Source organism: Rhinopithecus roxellana, chromosome 7 (genome assembly GCF_007565055.1).
Source record: "Rhinopithecus roxellana isolate Shanxi Qingling chromosome 7, ASM756505v1, whole genome shotgun sequence".
NCBI lineage: Eukaryota > Metazoa > Chordata > Mammalia > Primates > Cercopithecidae > Rhinopithecus > Rhinopithecus roxellana.
The window spans coordinates 20,935,658-20,947,440 of NC_044555.1; the positions used below are offsets into that span (position 1 = coordinate 20,935,658).

Sequence of the window (11,783 nt, forward strand, 5' to 3'; positions counted from 1 at the left end):
GACCCTGTCTCAAAAAAAAAAAAAAAAAAGAAAGAAGGTGGTCTTTCATAGAAGAGGAAAGAGGTGCTGAGTTGGCAAAGGGAATGCATGCCCAATACAGTAGGCCACCACTGAATCCTTAAGTAAAACAACTGGCAGCCTTAGTCCCTCGCTGCCTACCACTTTCAGGTGCTCAGCTTTATGCTGTAAAGTTACCCCATCACTCCTAAACTCAGAATTTCTGCCTCCCATGACAGATTAAAAGGCAATTTATACTAAAATGTCAACGACTACCAGAAGCAGCAGAGTCTGCCTGAAGAAGGCAAAGCCTCGCTGGATGTGACTTAATCTTCTAGTGAGATTCAGGGCCATGTGGCAAAAGGATGGGGAGATGTCAAGGAGTGTGCCAAGTACTCAATGGACCAGGCAGCTCAAAGGCAGCCCTGGGAGGAGACAGCAGCCTCCTTCCCATGTTCTGTCTCCATTCAGAGCAGATGGCCCTCCCAGGCGCATCTGAGCTCCCGGCTCTTCTGCTCCCCTCCTCTGAAGGACCTGTCTGTGTAGCTATCAGCCTGTCATTTCCGCTCTGCTGCAAAGCTGTTGTGTAGGTGTATATTCATCGAGCGTCTGTTCCTAACACTGATTTCTTGGCAGAGGGAAGTCAGTCCACCCAACCATAAAGGATGAGTTCTGTGTGAGAGGGTCAGAGAGGAGGATCGGGAAGCAGATGGAGCAGGTTAGAATATTAGAATTGTCATGGACCCGCTCTTTCTTGTAGATACCCACAGTTCATCTACTCAACCACTCACTTAGCCTTACACCCATTCATCCACCCATGATTCACCCACTTACCCACCTATTCATTCATCTGTTTATCTAGCCAGCCATCCGCACACCCACGTAACTGATCACTGCTGTGGCTCCAGCTTTGTGCCATGCATTGAGAGCACGGAGATGAGTCATACCCCCTCCTGCTCTTTCAGCCCTCCCAGTCCAACTGGAGAGACATCCACAGGCAAATCGCACTGCATGATTCTGTGATCAATGCTGTAGTTACCCTAGGGAGCATTTGATTATGACCCTGACATTTTAGCCAAGTGCTGACAGATCTGTTGGTGTTGCCAGGAAAGAGGAAGAGAAAGGACATTCCTGGAAGTGGTAAAGGCGTAGGTAAACCCTGGGAGGTGTAAGAGAGAATGAGTGTGGTTGAAGCACAGGGTGGATGAAGGGCTGAGACAGAAGTTGGCACTTGGGCCACGCGCAGTGGCTCATTCGTGCCTGTAATCCCAGCACTTTGGGAGGCTGGGGCAGGAGGATCACCTGAGGTCAGGAGTTCAAGACCAGCCTGGCCAACATGGTGAAACCCCATCTCTACAAAAAAATACAAAAATTAGCCAGGCATGGTGGCGGGCACCTGTAATCCTAGCTACTCGGAAGGCTGAGACAGGAGAATCACTTGAACCTGGGAGGTGGAGGTTGCAGTGAGCCAAGATCACGCTGCTGTACTCCAGCCTAGGCAACAAAGTGAGACTGTCTCAAAAATAATAATAATAAAAGAAGTTGGCACTTGGAAGATGAGCAGGGGCTTTAATTCCTAACCCTGGGGTGCCAGGGATGGCTTTTGAGCAAAAGAGCCAGCACCCAGAGAGTGTGGCCAGAGGCCTGGAGTAGCTGGCCTAGGGTAGCCAGCCCGCTCTTGCTCCAGGCCCCAAAAAGACACATGTGCCAACCCCCCAGCCTGCAATTCAAAGAAAGAAAAAGACCTCAAGAAGAACACCATTTACAGAAACTGTCCCTGAGATGGATGGACAGATGGACAGTGGGATGCTGAGATGTCTGCTGGGTGTACAGATCCAAGCATAAATTCTGGTCCACACCACACGCTTTTGGGACACATACCAGGGAAACAACGTGGTCGGGGAATCAGGCATGTGCACCCCAATTTACCTGGCTCTGCAGGGCTTGGAGGGCTTGCAGGATGCATGGCCACGTTGCTGAGGGAAGAGGGCCAGAAGGTCAAAGCCACTTCCAGTCGGGACTCTAAGAATTTCCTCAAGGGGGCCGGGCGTGGTGGCTCATGCCTGTAATCCTCACATTTTGGGAGGCCAAGGCAGGTGGATTACTTGAGGTCAGGAGTTCAAGACCAGCCTGGGCAACGTGGTGAAACCCCATCTCTACAAAAATACAAAAATTCATCATGCTTGGTGGCGGGTGCCTTTAATCCCAGCTGCTTGGCAGGAGGCAGGAGAATTGCTTGAACCTGGGAGACAAAAGTTGCAGTCAGCCGAGATTGTGTGCCACTGCACTCCAGCCTGGGCGACGGAGCAAGACTCTGTCTCAAAACAAAAAAGAATTTCCTCAAGGGCAGCAGCTTCTGAATTTTCCTGAGTGTAGCTGAATTTTTATGCTAAGAAACCATCCCAAGGCCTCTGCCAGGAGCACTGGGTGCAGTTAGCTCTGTCAAATGATGTTGTCCTTCACAGGGAGTAAGAGCCAGGAGGACAATTGAGGATGTGTCCTAAGAATGACACCCCAGGCAGGGGAGATGGGGCTCAGTAGTGAACCAATCCCTCTGCCCAGGACTGCCAACCTTCCAGGTGTCAGACTTGGTCAGGAAAAGTCCTCAGCCTTGATAGCTTGGTGTGAGAGTAGTGCAGTCAGATCTTAGGGTGCCAGAGGAAACTGGGTCAGGGGATGATATATGCCAGGAGGCCCTGGGGTGCCAGGAGCTGTGGGGAGACCTCAGCTGGCTCTAGAAGGAAGAAGGGCAGCAGTTTGCAGGTAGGGTAGGGTAGAAAACCAACAGCGGCCAGGCACGGTGGCTCATGCCTGTAATCCCAGCACTTTGGGAGGCTGAGGCGGGTGAATCACCTGAGGTCAGGAGTTCAAGACCAGCCTGACCAACATAGAGGAAACCCCCGTCTCTACTAAAAATACAAAATTAGCCGGGTGTGGCGGTGCATGCCTGTAATCCCAGCTATTCGGGAGGCTGAGGCAGGAGAATCGCTTGGACCTGGGAGGCAGAGGTTGCAGTGAGCCGAGATCGTGCCATTACACTCCAGCCTGGGCAACAAGAGCGAAACTCCGAGGAAGAAAGAAAAGAAAAGAAAAAGAAAGAGAGAGAGAGAAAGAAAGAGAGAAAGGAAAGAAAACCAAGGACAACAGGGCTGCAGGATGAGGAGCACCCCCCCAAAACCCAAAAGTCCTATGGCGGCCCCATTTCAAGCACTCTCCAGGCAGGGAGAGGCCAGCACCCAACCCTTCGTCACCCCTGCTATTCACTGGTTGACGGAGTCCTGTAGTCAACGCTTGCCAGACATTGTCTAGATGCTGAGCCTAGTGCAGGTGCTGGAGGTCGCAGACAGCACAGAGATGCAGCACTGCGTAGTGGGGAGATAGACACTTCTGTGTGATAAGGTTTATGGAGACGGGTCTGCCCAGGGTGTGGGAATCCCAGAAGCAAGAGGTAGGAAGGGTCTCCCCGACCTGGGAAGTGATATCAAACTGGATCTTTTTCTGCTTTATTTTATTTTAGAGACAGGGTCTTTCTCTGTCACTCAGGTTGGAGTGCGGTGCCACAATCACAGCTCACTGCAGCTTGGAACTCCTAGGCTCAAGGAATCCTCCCGCTAGAGCCTCCCAAGTAGCTGGGACTACAGGTGCATGCCACCGTGCCTGGTTAATTTTTTTCTTTTTTTCTGAGACAGTCTCACTCTGTTGTCCAGACTACTGGAGTACAGTGGTGCAGTCTCGGCTCACTGCAACTTCCGCCTCCCAGATGCAAGCGATTCTCATGCCTCAGCCTCCCCAGTAGCTGGGATTACGGGCTCGTGACATCACACCTGGCTATTTTTTTTATTTTTGGTAGAGATGGGGTTTCACCATCTTGGCCAGGCTGGTCTTGAATTCCTGACCTCAAGTGATCCACCCACCTTGGCCTCCCAAAGCGCTGGGATTACAGGCATGAGCCACCTGGCCTGGCCGGACCTCCATACTGTTTTCCACAGCTGTTGTACCATTTTACATCCCCACTGATAGTAGTTTCCCCTATCCTTGTTAATTTTTATTTATCTTTAAGGTATTTGAAACAAGATGGGTTCAAAAGTCAGAACTAAGCCAAAAAGTCTACTCAGAGAAGTGTCACTGTCACTTCTCTGTTCTATCCCTCTCACCCATTCCCTCTAGGAAACCAATCTTAATAGTTTCTGCTTTATCCTTCCAATGTTTCTTTTTGTAAAGATAAACAAATGCATGTATGTTTTCTTATATCATCTTGTTTCTTACACGAATGCTTGCATCCTGTATTTACTTTTTTGCACTTTGCTTTTTCCACTGGCCGGGCGCAGTGGCTCATGCCTGTAATCCCAGCACTTTGAGAGGCCAAGCCGGGTGGATCACCTGAGGTCAGGAGCTCAAGACCAGCCTGGCCAACATGATGAAACCCCGTCTCTGCTAAAAATACAAAAATTAGCTGGACGTTGTGGTGGGCGCCTGTAATCCCAGTTACTCAGGAGGCTGAGGCAGGAGAAACGCTTGAACCCAGGAGGCGGAGGTTGCAGTGAGTTGAAATCGCATCACTGCACTCCAGCCTGGGCAACAAGAGCAAGACTCCGTCAAAAAACAAAAACAAACAAACAAAAAAGAAACGGTATGTCCTGTCTGGGTGCAGTGGCTCATGCTTGTAATTCCAGCACTTTGGAAGGCTGAGGCGGGAGGATCACCTGAGGTCAGTAGTTCAAGACCAGCCTGGCCAACATGGAGAAACACCATCTGTACCAAAAATACAAAAATTAGCCCAACGTGGTGGTGTGCACCTGTAGTCCCAGCTACTTGGGAGGCTGAGCCAGGAAAATCACTTGAACCCGGGCAGTGGAGGTTGCAGTGAGCTGAGATCATGCCAGTGCACCCAGCCTAGGCAACAGAGCAAGACTCTGTTTCAAAAATCAAACAAACAAAAAACTGTATGTCCTGGAAATCATTCCTCCTCAGTTCATAGATGTCTTCCTCAATCATTTTACAGTTGCTTAGGACTCCATTGTGTGACTGCACCACAGTTTATTCAGCCACTGCCTATGTATAGGAAGTGATATTGTTTTCAATATTTTGCAATTATAAACCATGCCACAATAAATAATCTTGTGCATTTGTATTTTCACTGTTTGGGGGAGTATCTTCAGGGTAAATTGCTGGAAGTGGGAGTGCTGGTGCAGAAGAAAAACATGCATTTTTGTTAGATGTCAAATTCCCCTTCATCGGGGTTGTAAAAACGACTTTTTAAAAAGCACAAATAAGAAAAGCTGATCTTGGGAGGCCGAGACGGTTGGATCACGAGGTCAGGAGATCGAGACCATCCTGGCTAACACGGTGAAACCCCCGTCTCTATTAAAAAATACAAAAAACTAGCCAGGCGAGGTGGCGGGCGCCTGTAGTCCCAGCTACTCGGGAGGCTGAGGCAGGAGAATGGCGTAAACCCGGGAGGCGGAGCTTGCAGTGAGCTGAGATCCGGCCACTGCACTCCAGCCTGGGCGACAGAGCGAGACTCCTTCTCAAAAAAAAAGAAAGAAAAGAAAAGAAAAGCTGATCTTTGCAAAAGAAACCAGTCTTTCTTGCTGACATCTAAGTCTGTGTTGGTTTTAAGACTGAGGGATTTAATTTCACAAACACTGTTTTTTACAGAGTGATTTAATTTCACCATTGTCACAGGCTCTGCTGTCTACGACACACACACACACACACACACGACCTCACATTGCCATAGGAGCTGCTTATCCCAGCTGAGCCTCAGTTGAAGTCTCTGTAAAATGGGCGGCACCTGTCTGGCTACAAGTGGTTTTAGAGACTAAACATTTGATTCTCTGTGAGATTCCAGATTTCCCAGAAAATCTGATGAAAGCTGACAGCCCGCTCCCTAGGAACATGCTGAGAAAGACAAGCAGTCCCTGACATCCCAGAGCTGGCTTGCTACCCACGGCTAGGCCTTAGTGCCCTCCTGTTGAATATGGACAATTTCACAAAACATCAGTATCAGACAAGGCCACTCTGATTGTGATGGATCGAGACAAAAACAAGATCAGTATGTCATCAGTATGTCACCACAGAAATGACTAAATATCCCCTGACTTGGCTATATAATGCACTTTTTTTTTTTTTTTTTTTTTTTTTTTTGGCCAATAACAACTTTAGCCTCCACTTTAGTCTGTCCTCCTTCTAGATAAAATTTAGTGTGATATCCAGTCATAGAATTAGCCCCACTTCCTATCCAGAGCAAAGCCCTGCTTCCTTAAACCACCCCCCAAATCACTGAACACAAGCCCCAATCCTATAATAAGTTCTAACTCCCTTTTACTGAGACGCCCCATGGTTCCCCACAGTGTACACCCTTCCTTGTTGCAATGGACAATAAACCCAACTTGTTCAACCACCCATGTGTTCCTGGGGGGTTTTGGCTGGAGGATTTTGACAGCACCTAGAGTTGACTGCAAGCTCAAGGACTCTTTGGAACTCCATCTCTGCATGCCCCTAGTCCACAGACTCCTAATTAAGTGGCCTTGAGTCTAGAGCATCAGTAATACTATTAAACAGATGGAGAAACCGAAGTCTAGACAGATTGACTTCTTCAAAGTCCCATCATAAGCTAGCAGCTGGATAGGAACTGGAAACTGTGGCTGCTGGTCCCAAGGTGAGGTATGTCCAGCAGACATAGAACCTGTCCCCAAGCTCACCTCGGCTACAACAGTGTTCTCCCTGCACAGGCCACAGAACTACCTGGCAAGATACGCACATGCTCATCTCTGAAGGATGGCCTCATTCTCTCCCTGCCCTGCCATTCTCTCTGTAGAATGGGGCAGTGAGATCCCAGGCTGAGGTGAGGGATAAAGGAACCCCCACACCGGGGCTACCATCAAGGAGGCTCATGCACTGAGGTCTCAGCTTAAAGGAGCCTCATCTTCCCTGTCCAGCTGCTGTGTCCCGGAGTGTGCACCCTTACAGACCCTGTCACCAGGAGCACCTCATTCCCATCTCTCAATTTCCCTCTGCATTTGCCCAGGTCAGGTGAGTGACCTGGAACCCCCCTCCCTTCCTTTCTTGACCTTGAGCTCTCATAATTTTTCTTCGAGATCTAGTGTGGGGCCAGGCATGGTGGTTCACACTTGTAATCCCAGCACTTTGTGATATGGCAGGATGGCTTGAGGCCAGGAGTTCAGGAACAGGCTGGGCAACATAGCAAGACCCCATCTCTAGAAAAGAATTTTTTTTTTTTTGAGATTGAGTCTTGCTCTGTCGCCCAGGCTGGAATGCAGTGGTGATCTCAGCTCACTGCAATCTTGCCTCCTGGATTCAAGCAATTCTTTTACCTCAGCCTCCTGAGTAGCTGGGATTACAAGGCACCCACCACCACACTTGGCTAATTTTTTTGTATTTTTAGTAGAGATGGGGTTTCACCATGTTGGCCAGGCTAGTCTCAAACTCCTGACCTCAGGTGGTCCACCCTCCTCAGCCTCCCAAAGTGCTGGGATTACAGGCATGAGCCACCGCGCCCGGCCAGAAAAGAATTTTTAAAAGTCCCAGCTACTCAGGAAGCTGAGGAAGGAGGATCACTTGAGCCCAGGAGTTGTAGGCTGCAGTGAGTTATGATTGAGCCACTGCCCTCCAGCCTGGGCAACACAGTGAGACCCTAACAATCAATCAGTCAATCAACAAAATAAGAATCTGGCCGGGCACAGTGGCTCATGCCTGTAATCCCAGCACTTTGGGAGGCTGAGGCGGGCAGATCACCTCAGGTCAGGAGTTCAAGACCAGCCTGGCCAACATGGTGAAACTCATCTCTACTAAAAATACAAAAATTAGCCAGGTGTGATGGTGGGTGTCTATAATCCCAGCTACTCGGGAGGCTCAGGCAGGAGAATCCATTGAACCCAGGAGGGGGAGGTTGCAGTGAGCAGAGATTGCACCACTGTGCTCCAGCCTAGGTGACAGAATGAGACTCCGTTTCAATCAATCAATCAATCAATCAATCAATAAAATAAAATCAGAATCTTATGAGTCCCAGAGAGAGAGAGAGAGAGAGATAAAGCTTTTCCTCACAGTAAAATCCCAGATATATGTGTAAAAGAAAAATCATTATTTGGCCACTATCAGAGTAGTTACTGCTTCAGGCAAGAACCACCAATGGATTTGCCCAGGTCGGGCGAACAACCTGGAACCCCCCCGCTTCCTTTCTTGACCTTGAGCTCTCATAATTTTTCTTTGAGATCTAGTGTGACCCTAACAATCAATCTAGTGAGTAAAAGTTTGATTTAAAACAAATTGCAGAGTTACAGTCTCAAAGTATCTCCCGACAAGCTACTTATTAATTACAGAATGGGATCATGCCTGTAATCCCAGCACTTTGGGAGGCCAATGCAGGAGGATTGCTTAAGTCCAGGAATCCAAGACCAGCCTGGCCAACATAGCGAGACTGTTTCCACAAAAAATTTAAAAATTAGCCGGACATGGTGACTCACACCTGTAGTCCTTGAAGATTACATGAGCCCAGGAGTTCGAAGATGCAGTGAGCTATGATTGTATCAATGCCCTCAAGCTTGGGTGATAGGGCAAGACCCTGTCTCAAAAAAAAAAAAGAATTACAAAGGGAAAAATAGTAAATTTATACTGGTGAAAACTGGAAGACCACTTTAACCAAAAGATCAATGCTAACAATTTCGAGACTAACTGAACCCTCCTGCCTCCTGATGACGCTGAGAACACAGCGTCACTTCTGTGGAATTCCTGCCAAAAATGCAGAATTCAAATCTAATCATGAGGAGACATCAGATAAAACCAAATTGAAGGACATTCTTCCAAAGAACTGGTCTGTGCTCTCCCAAAACATCAAGATCATGAAAGTTAAGTGAAGATGGAGACATTGTTCCACATTGGAGGAGACTAAAAAAACCTGATAACAGAATGTATCTCGTGACCCTATGATTCCCTTTTCTTATACAAGGACACTATTGACATGCCCACCAGGGTGGCTAGAACCAAAAAGTCAGATAATAAGTATTTGTGAGGATGTGGAGCGATGGAAACCTCATACTATGCTGGTAGCAATGCTAAAAAAAAAAAAAAAAAAAAAAAAAAAAAAAAAAAAAAGTCCTTGCTCTTAGGAAATTCATACTGAAGTATTTAGTTAAAAGGGTGTCATATCTGCAACCACTAACAAATAATTCAGAAAAATCACTGTGTATCATTCAGAAAAATTTTATATATATATATATATACACACATATATATTACATCTGTACATATATGGAGAGAAAAAAACCAGAAGGACAGAGACAGAGAGAGAGTAAATATGTTATCATTATAAGGCTTGGCATTCTTGTCAGTCCCATAAGTGAAAAATAGTATATCATTGTTTTTAATTTGCATCTCTTTAATTATGGAGAGCTCATTTAAAACACCCCAGAAACCACAACCCAGAATGACCACAGACATCTGTTGAGTGTCCACCCTCTACTAAGCTCCAGTGATAAAAATATGAAGCACAACATCTGGTAGATGTAAAATGGTATTATGTCTCACTGTTGTTTTAATTTTACATTTCCCTGAGAAGAGATTGGGTTATCTTTTCATATATTATACATATTGACCATCTCTCAAGTTTCTTCTGCTGTGAATTACCTATTTGTACCCAATGTCTATTGCCAAGTGTATTGTTTGTCCTCTTCTGATTGATTTGTAGATGTTCATTATATATCCTAAAATCTAGATCCTACTTCTTTGTGACACAGGTCAAAAGCCTAGATGGAAACAATCAAGTCCGCGAAGCCCAGGAGCACATGTGGTAAGAATCTTCCAGTTTTAAATGCCAGATCTTGCATTTGAGGGAAGTATTTCTGGTAGGTGCTGTGGGTCATTGTTGACTCAACTTGAGTGGGTTTGACAACTGAGAAAAAAATTAAAATGAAATTTAATTCATAAAATGTACATCCTGTATTCTGCTGTTAAGGAAAAGAATTGATATTTGTGCATCTGGTCTAAGCTATTATTCCTCATATATACATATTCCTACCGTATTAAATATTTTTTGTTTGTAATACATGAATACTAATTTATGAGCTAGAACTCCACTTAACTTCATGTTGAATAGAGAGAAAACATACATTTCTCTTCAATTACCATTGGTGTTTCCCAGCAAAAAACTGCAAACCCCACTCTTTTGTTTAACAGAAAAGGACACTGGAGACGGGTGAGTGAACATGACTTGCCCAGCTCCATACAGGCCATTGTTAATCTGATTAAATTCTGTTTCAGTTGGCTGCCCAAGTCAGGGTGGAGTCCAGCTTGACCTGGGCTTCCTTCTCCCTTCCATGTCACAGCTAAGCATGCAGTGCAGTAAGTGCCCAGTAAGTGCTCTTTTGGAAAAATAGGCCCTTCAACAGCCTAGGTACAAAGTGGAATGCCTAGAAACTGCAGCAGTAGGGTAGGTAGAAGGTGGGTGCTACATAACTCTTTAGTGTTGGTGCAGATAGAGTTGCAGATGGGGCCAGTGTAAGTGCTTTCTTCTTTATTTGTTTATTTAGAGAAGGAATTTTGCTTTTGTTTGTTTGTTTATTTTGGAGAAGGAGTTTTGCTCTTGTCGCCCAGGCTGGAGTGCAATGGCGTGATCTCGGCTCACTGCAACCTCCACCTCCTGGGTTCAAGCGGTTCTTCTGCCTCAGCCTCCAGAGTAGCTGGGATTACAGGTGCCTGCCACGACGCCCAGCTAATTTTTTTGTATTTTTAGTAGAGACAGGGTCTCGCCATATTGGCCAGCCTGGTCTCGAACTCATGACCTCAGGTGATCCATCCACCTCGGCCTCCCAAAGTGCTGGGTTACAAGCGTGAGCCACCACGCCCAGTCTTTATTTATTTATTTATTTTGAGACGGAGTTTCGCTCTTGTAGCCCACAATGGCGCGATCTCGGCTCACTGCAACCTCCGCCTCCCGATTCTCCTGCCTTAGCCTCCCGAGTAGCTGGGATTACAAGCGTGTGCCACCACGCCAGGCTAATTTTTGTATTTTTAGTAGCGACGGGGTTTCACCATGTTGGCCAGGCTGGTCTCGAACTCCTGACCTCAAGCAATCCTCCTACCCTTGGCCTCCGAAAGTGCTGGGATTATAGGAGTGAGCCACCAAGCCTGGCCCTTAAGAGCTTTATAAATGCCCCCCCTTTTAAGTGCTCCATACTAGCCTCCCTCTAGTTCACAGAGAACATTTACTAGTCGCTGGGGTCACCTTCGAAGCAAAGAGTCTGCTGGGGAATTAAGCATGCAAATCACTTCTCAACGACGACAGGCCAAGTGTTCACAACTCGTCCCCAGGGGAAGCACAGGAGCCTAATTTGTGTTCCTAGGTGACACAGTCATTACTTATAAATGTTCCTGGCCGGTCCCAGGAGGTGGGGACGGTTGGGAGTTACTTCGGTTCTTTCAAAGGATGGGGAAGGAGAGATCTCGGTTTGTTTTCCCATCTGTGAAACGGGGACACCACGGTATTTAGAGGACTTGCGCGGGTGACTATTTCGGGGTGCAACGGCTTCCCTCCTCCCACCCCCATCCTTCCCTTCTCACTTCCAAGGCTTGGAAATTTGGAGATTCGGAAGTTTGTTCTTGGATGGCCAGAAATCCTCCAGATGCAAACGGTCTGGGGCTGGAACCGCCACAGGCCGGAAAGGTGCGGGCGTGAACGTCCTGCGCGCCGACGTCCCCCCGCGCCCGGCTCCCCTCAATCCTCCTGCTCCCCTCCTCCGCGTCCCCGTCCCCGCCCCCCTCCCGCTCTC

The 11,783-nt window shown here is 47.4% G+C and overlaps 1 long non-coding RNA gene across 1 annotated transcript; it reads right to left on the bottom strand.

The window, feature by feature from the left end:
* Positions 1-9,377: 9,377 nt before the first annotated feature.
* LOC115898700 lies at positions 9,378-11,716 on the bottom strand. The gene is made up of 2 exons (XR_004058386.1): positions 11,575-11,716; positions 9,378-9,907 (listed from the first exon to the last, which is right to left on the bottom strand). It is a non-coding gene; the product is annotated as an uncharacterized LOC115898700 (long non-coding RNA).
* Positions 11,717-11,783: the final 67 nt, after the last annotated feature.